This window comes from Sus scrofa, chromosome 13 (assembly GCF_000003025.6).
Source record: "Sus scrofa isolate TJ Tabasco breed Duroc chromosome 13, Sscrofa11.1, whole genome shotgun sequence".
NCBI classification, from domain to species: domain Eukaryota; kingdom Metazoa; phylum Chordata; class Mammalia; order Artiodactyla; family Suidae; genus Sus; species Sus scrofa.
Window position 1 is genome coordinate 118,767,071 of NC_010455.5, and position 7,908 is coordinate 118,774,978.

Here is a 7,908-nt window from a genome sequence, read left to right on the forward strand (position 1 = left end):
ATCTTCTCTAAGGATTCAACCCAAAATCCTATAGTGCTTTATATTCCAATCTCTCTCATCTCTCTCAACCTCACTCTACCCTACTCTCCTCCCCAAATAGTCACACCGTCCTCTTGAAATACACCCACAAAGTCAGGACATAACAGCAGGTTGACAGATTAGGGAAAAAAGGTAAAGCCCTAAGAACATGGCACCCTAGGAGTAATAGGTTAACACCACTGCTCTTAAAGTCCAGATTTCTTGTTTGTTTGTTTTGCTTTTTAGGGCCACACCTGCAGCATATGGAGGTTCCCAGGCTAGAGGTCAAATCAGAGCCACAGCTGTTGGCCTACACCACAGCCATAGCAACACCGGATCTGAGCCATGTCTGTGACCTACACCACAGCTCACAGCAACGCCGGATCCTTAACCCACTGAGCAAGGCCAGGGATTGAACCTGCATCCCAATCGTTACTAGTCAGATTCATTTCCACTGTGCCACAACGAGAATTCCCAGATTTCTGTTTTAAACTAAGATTTCTATAACGGTTAAAACCTGTCATAATTTATTGTATTAAAAATCCATCTAAATTTAAAGCAGAATTTTAGGTTTAACAATTGGGACCTTCATTTAGGAACAGTTATAAATATTTCTGTTTTTGAGATCTTCATATAGTGGTAGTGGTAAATATCTGTTTATAGATGAAAAAATTAAAAATACAGAGTGGATAATGGACTTAACCAAAATTTTGCACTCTGTAAATTTTACAGTTTTTACTTTTTATAAACATTTACTAGTGCCCTCTGGTGACAACATGGATAAGAAAAAACAGTGTGACACAGGTCACTCTTATAATGCTGCTTTTCTTTTGAAAATGGACATTAAGACTATTTAGATAAACATGGAACAGCCTTCACTTTTTTCTGTTCTGGTCCCTCTGAATAAGTCAATGTAATTTTTAACAATTTTTTCTATGCCTCACAATTCTGAATAGTGAATAATCAGCTTGGAAATAGTAGAAATACCATAAATATGGCCCTCTACATCTTCTACCTTCAGCTTTTGTTTCTTTTTCAGTCTTTCACTTTCTCATTTCATTCATAAGGAGAGGAAAGAACAGGAGGGCATAAATTTTGCTCATTTATACCCTGCTGTCTTTTATACCACACAACACCCAAGTGATCCAAGGCTGCCTTCATTTAAATCAGCAGTGTCTCTTTGCAGTGCACCCCTGCTCTGAACCCAAGAGTCCAAGCTGGATCTTGTCTAACAGCAGCTAAAACAAGAAAGTGCCTTCAATTCACCACACATGAGCAGTGATCAATCAGGCTGAGGGAAACATGATAAAGGACCCTCACTTATTTATATTCCTCTAAATTTTTGTTTTAAGATCTAAAGACTCTAGCAAATGGTTAAGTCAATGAGAGTTAAAAAAAAAAAAAATTCCGTGCCACTGTAATTCTGTTGAAAGCAATAATTTTACCCACCTTCTCCAGGGGGAGACAAAAAATAAGATAGTGGCCTGAAATCTTAAGCAGAGGAAAAATTTTAGAACTGTGATGGCCACTCATGCAATAAGCCTCCTCTGAAATGGTAGTGGTATCCTTTTCTCTCTCTGGCAACAACTAGTAGTATTCCATAAATAACTGGCCTGCTAGTGAGAGTCACATATCTTCTGTGCCAAGTGGGCCTGCCAATCTGATTCATCTGCTGAATTTACCTCATGGTTTGACTTCCCTTAGGGTTAAAACAGTGTAGGGACATGGAGAACACTGAGAACATAAAATAGTTGTTTGTTTCAGCTTTATTTTTGTTTAAAATCTGCCACAGACTTTCTGTGTGTGTGTGTGTGTGTGTGTGTGTGTGTGTGTGTGTGTGTGTGTGTGTTTTGTCTTTTTAGGACAGCACCTGTGCCATATGGAGTTTCCCAGGCTAGGGGTCTACTTGCAGCCACAGCCACAGCAATGCCAGATCTGAGCCGCCTCTGCAACCTACACCACAGCTCAGGGCAACGCCAGATCCTTAACCCACTGAGCGAGGCCAGGGATCGAACCCACAACTTCATGGTTCCTAGTTGGATTGTTTCCACTGCACCACAACGGGAACTCTTGCCACAGACTTTCTTATACTCAGAGGATCAATGCGGAATTTCCCATTGGGTTTCCAGGGAACATTGGTCCCATGAAATGCGCCATGAACTAAAGGTGATAAAGATTCTGCAGCCACATAAACTTGGGGAACGGTGTGATTATAGCTCCTTCCTGGAGATTCACAATGCACAGTAATAACTTAAAGGTTCAGAGTAGTCAAATAGGAAGGAAAACGATTGAATTTTTTTAACTCAGTATTGTTCAAATTTATTTGACAACAGAACATCTTTTTTTCACATCACACTCTTAGCCCCTGGCTAGTGTTCGAAGAACATACTTTAGCATATTGATTTAGCAGTTCATAGGGCAAAAGGTTTTATTATTTACTATTTTAATATAATGAGTAATTTTTCTCTGTGTGTTTGGAAATTCATAGACATAAATCTAGATCAGTAGTTCTCAACATAGGTAATCTTACTTCCCAGGGACATTTGACAATGACTAAAGACAATTTTGGCTGTCATTATTTAGAGCTGTTATTAGCATTCCTGGTAAAGGCCACAGATGATGCTAAACATCCCACAATGGACAGGACAGCTTACCACAAAGATCTGGCTCAGGTGCCACAGACCCAAGACTGAGAAATTCTGATCTAAATTGTGGTTAATTCTGAGGAGTAAGTGGGATTGGAGGTAGGGATGAGGAAGCAGTTTCAGTTTTGATTTTGTACAAGCATACTTCAATTGTTTTTGTAGTTAAAATATAAATAAGCAAAGTAATATATGTACGTTATAGAAAGTTTAAAAATACAAAAAATATACATTTTAAATTACCCATACATAACCACTGTTAAAAGGCTGGTAGATGAAATTAGAAATACTGCAGTATGGATGCATTTTCCAGCCTAACATCCCACCCCAGATTTACAGAAATAGAAAAATAATATTAATAAATCCACAATGCCCTAGGATAACAATAAAGGATGGCTACGTTGGTTTAAAAAACATATGAAATTACTGAAAAATGGGAAGCAGAAGAGGTTATTAAAAGAAAAAAATCACAGGAGTTCCCGTCATGGCACAGCAGAAACAAATCTAAGAACCATGAGGTGGCGGGTTCAATCCCTGGCCTCGCACAGTTGGGTTAAGGACCTGGGGTTGGCGTAAGCTGTGGTGTACGTTACAGACTCAGCTCAGATCTGGCATTGCTGTGGCTATGGTGTTAGGCCAGCAGCTGTATCTCTGGCTACACCCCTAGCCTGGGAACCTCCATATGCCACAGCCGCGACCCTGAAAAGCAAAAAAAAAAAAAAAAAAAAAAAAAAAGAGAGAGAGAGAGGGAGAAATCAAGTAAATAAAGATGTGCAGAATCAGCTCAAGGGGTACTTCGAGGCAGAGGTAGTAGCTCAAGGGGTACTTGGAGAGCTGGAAGAAGTCTGGTGAAAACTAGGTGATTAACCAGATGATTATCTGGGAACCACAGAAAGGGCAGCCAAGTGGGTCTATCATTAATTACTATGTTGTTCCTATTTAACTAACCTGGAGCAACAGAGGGCTCCTATCCTGGACAAGAGCAACAATGTGGAGCCCTTAAACCAGAGAGGCAGAGGGTCCCAGTGCCAATGACAACTTTCTGAAAGTATGATGCATTCCCACACCTAGAATACGCCACTCCATCTACAACCCATGCCACCTCTCCCCAGAATCACTAGAGTCAGGTGAGACTCTAGTCTCGTTAGGGAAAAAAAATGCACAGCATTCACAGATGGAACAAGAGAGAATCTAAAATAAGATTTTAAGGAAATGGACGTCAAATTCTCAAGAAAAACTAATTCTAGGCCCACAGTAACAGAGGCAAAAGCAGGAGTTCCTGTCATGGCTCAGTGGTTAACTAACCCGACTAGTATCTATGAGGACATCAGTTTGATCCCTGGCCTCACTCAGTGGGTTAAGGATCTAGTGTTGCCGTGAACTGTGATTCAGGTCGCAGACATGGCTCAGATTCTGTGCTGCTATGGCATAGACTGGCAGCTACAGCTCCAATTTGACCCCTAGCCTGGGAACCTCCATACGCCCTAAAATAGATGACAAAAGACAAAGAAACAAAAGCAAATGTGCTCTCAAGGGATATATCTTCATCCCAGATAATGGATGGAGTTACTACCAAGACGGAGTTTTAGATTTAATGTAATATGTCATGATAGCTGCTAAGAAGATATTCTAGGAGTACCTTAACTAATTTATCTCCTTTTCATTTTTTCCTAGGTATGTACAAGAATGCCATATAATATAATTTATGTTTAGATAAGCCAAAAAGATTTTTTTTCATCTTTTTGTCTTTTTAGGGCCACACCAGCGGCTTATGGAGGTTCCCAAGCTAGGGGTCGAATCAGAGCTGTAGCTACCAGCCTACACCACAGCCACAACAATGCCAAATCCGAGCCTCATCTGTGACCTACACCATAGCTCACAGCAACGCCAGATCCTTAACCCACTGACCAATGCCAGGGATCGAACCCGAAACCTCATGGTTACTATTCGGGTTCCTTAACCACTGAGCCATGACAGGAACTCCAAAAAAAAAAAAGATATATTTCAATAAATATTTTGAAATCTAAATGAAAAAAAGTATTGTCATCGTTTAATTGGCAGCTTTTTTGTTTTTTACAGTGATATATAAATAATGCCATCTTAAGAGCCTCTAACATGTCATAGAAGCAAAACTCCTAAGCTATCAATATATGAAAAGGATAATTTATCAATATATGAAAAGGATAATTTATCATGTCTAAATTGAGGTTATTCCAAAATTCAAGACTGTTTTAAGAAATCAATAAATGCAATTCATTGTATTAGCAGATTAAGAGAAATAGCATCTGACCTACCTAAATGCAGAAAAATTTACTTTGGATAAAATTAAACATCCAGGCATGACAAAACTCACTGCAAATTAAAAATAGAAAATCTCTTTAACTAATGAAAGGTATTTACAAACAAACAAGCTACTGCAAACATTATGCATAATAAAAACTCTTGAAAACTTTTGTCATCAGGAACAAGGCAAATATGACTACTATCGTCACTTCCATTCGACATTATACGTAGGATTTATATTCAGAAAATATAATCAACTCCTAAAAAGCAGTAAGAGAAAATTAAAACACATTTTTTTAAAGAAAAAAAACACTTGAACTTCACAAAATGGGAAATAAAAACGACCAAAAAATATGACAAATTATGAAATTCCACACACTGTTGATGGTTGTGGATTGTTTCTAAAATGTTGAAAACCAATTAAGCATTATTAGCAGTTAAAGATATACAACCTCTGTGTCCTAGCTGTTTTTCTGTATATCTTAAAGACATTCTTAGACGTGTGCACCAAGATAGTAGTGCAGGATATTTATGGCAACATTGTTCATAATAGCAAAAACTGGAAACACCCCAAAATGTCATTGAAAATTGGTAAACAAATAAACTGGTATATTGATACAACTGGATACAATAAAACAATGAAAACAAATAAAACTATAACCACACACCACTACGTGAATGGATCACACAACTAATACTGATGAAAAGCACGTCCAAAACAATACCTATCTTATGATTCCATTTATCTAAAGTTCAAAAACAGGCAAAACTAGACCTTAGTGTTTGTGACAGTGTTGTGAGTTGAATTCTGTCTCCCAAAAAGATATGTTGAAATCCTTACCTTCAGTACCTGGGAATGTGACCATATCTGGAAATAGGGTCTTTGTTATTCTGGCAGTGAAAAGCTGGAAGAGAGACCTCAGTCCTCATCTTTGAAGGAAAAATTCCACAAGGAGAACAAGACTGTAAAAAAGATAAGCAAAGTACGCATGGAAGAACACACGGGCGCACTCAGAATGAGTTATGGGCACTAGGGGCCGGCTTAGGTTGCTTACGTGGGGGCAGTTTTCCAGTTTGTCTCTAACCAGTCATCTCCACATTTTGTCCTGTGTGTATGCGCTTCTCTCAGCCAAGATGGATTCCAGCTTGCCGTTTCTCCCTTCTTTTGTCCTTCCCCGAGACTGAGGGCCTTTTCTGCGCATGTGTCAAGCTGGAAAATCCATGAGAAGGCACCTAATCAGGGCCCAATGTTCCACTGGTATCCCAGCTGCAGCTCTCAGCCTGGGGCTTATATATCTCCTACCTCATTTGCAGATGTAATTAAGTTAAGATGAGGTCATTAGGGTAGACTCTAATCCAATATAACTGATGTCCTTATAAGAAGGAAAATGGGAAAATGGCCATGTGAAGATGGAAGCAGATATTAGACCTATGCTGCCTCAAGATAAGGAACACCTGGAAGTTCCCTTGTGGCACAGTGGGTTAAGGATCTGGCATTGCTGCAGCTGTGGCGCAGGCTGCAACTGTGGTGCGGGTTCCATCTCTGGCCAGGGAATTTCCACGGATACCTTGATTTCAGACTTCTAGTCTCTAGAAATGAGAGAAGAAGTTTCTGTTGTTTTAAGCCACCCAATTTTTGTTACTGTGTTACAGCCTCAGGAAACTAATAAGAATAATAAAATTGTGGGAGGGGAGGGAAGCAAGTAATTTATTATTTCAAAAGGAAGGATAGCATTTACCTCTAGATCTCTAGAGGTCAGGGATGAGATTTTAGCGGGAGTGGTGCCAACAGTATCTTTTCTTTCTGGTTATTGTTAAAATCCACTCTTTTTGTTTGAGGTTTGTGATAGACTATGATGGATCTTGGTGTAGAATATCTTTTTATTTATTTTGCTTAAGATTCCTAGACTTCCTCTATCTGAGGCAGGTATCTTTCATCAGGTCTGAACTATTCTCAGCCATTATCTCTTTTCATGATGCCTTTCCCTCCTCTTCTCTATTCTCTCCTTCAGGGATTCTGACTGGATACATAACACTTGCCTCTAAATAGTTTATATGTCATTTCTTCACATTTCACTATTTTGCAACCATCACAGTAATGATTTGTTTGAATGAGTATCATCAATGGATGCTAAATCTAAGGGGGGGGAATTTGATGAGGAGCAGGTTATTTGCATGATCTCAAAGGGTCTCACCTCACCCCTAAAACTGCTTATTAGTTGCGAGGAGGAAAACCATGTATGTGGATAAAGTATAACCAAAATTATACTTTGGTTATACTTTGACCACACAACCAAAGTTAACATCATGAATGAAGGGAAGATATAGTGTGTGCCTTCAGCTGTGATATACTGAGAGGAACACAATTTCACATATGTAGTATTCTGGACAGTGGTACACAAATTTGAGTGGTACTCGAATCATGAGGAAACACCCAACTTTTTTCTTGCAGGGTTCCATGACAGAGTTAAGCCTTAAAGAAAATGACTTGAGTGACTATTTTCTCAATTTTCCATTCGAGACACATAGGAGAGAAATTAATTCATCTTATATAATGGATGCCCCAAGGTTTAATTCTCTCAAAGAATCACAGTTAAGAAGGGATGCCTCAGAAAATTCCAAATCAAGGCATTGTGTTGTAAATAACTAGCCCATATTCTTTGACAAGGTTAATGCCAACAAAGACAGGAACTGTTTGAGATTCAAGGAGATGTGACAACTACATTAATATGTGATCTGGACTGAGTTCTATCCTCAAAAGAAAAAAAATCTTGTACAAAACAAAATATTGGGATAACTGGGATTAGACTGTAGATTAAAGTACTTCATCAATGTTAAATTCCCTGAATCTGATGGCTATACTGTTGTCATATAAATGGGATATGATTGTTCACAATAAATGTACGCTAAAGTTTTACAGGAGAAAAGGAATATAATGTATGCAACCTACTCTCAAATAGCTCAC

The 7,908-nt window shown here is 38.8% G+C and overlaps 1 protein-coding gene across 2 annotated transcripts in view; it reads right to left on the minus strand.

Moving 5' to 3' along the window:
- The window catches only part of CCDC39 (coiled-coil domain containing 39), a 149,419-nt gene extending 143,284 nt beyond the window's left edge, over window positions 1-6,135 (minus strand). For both annotated transcript variants that reach the window (XM_021071235.1, XM_021071234.1), the window contains exons 1-3: window positions 5,999-6,135; window positions 5,785-5,906; window positions 4,955-5,012 (exon numbers count right to left, since the gene is read on the minus strand). The gene's annotated coding sequence lies outside the window, so the exon portion shown is untranslated. The remainder of the gene's footprint in view (window positions 1-4,954; window positions 5,013-5,784; window positions 5,907-5,998) is intronic.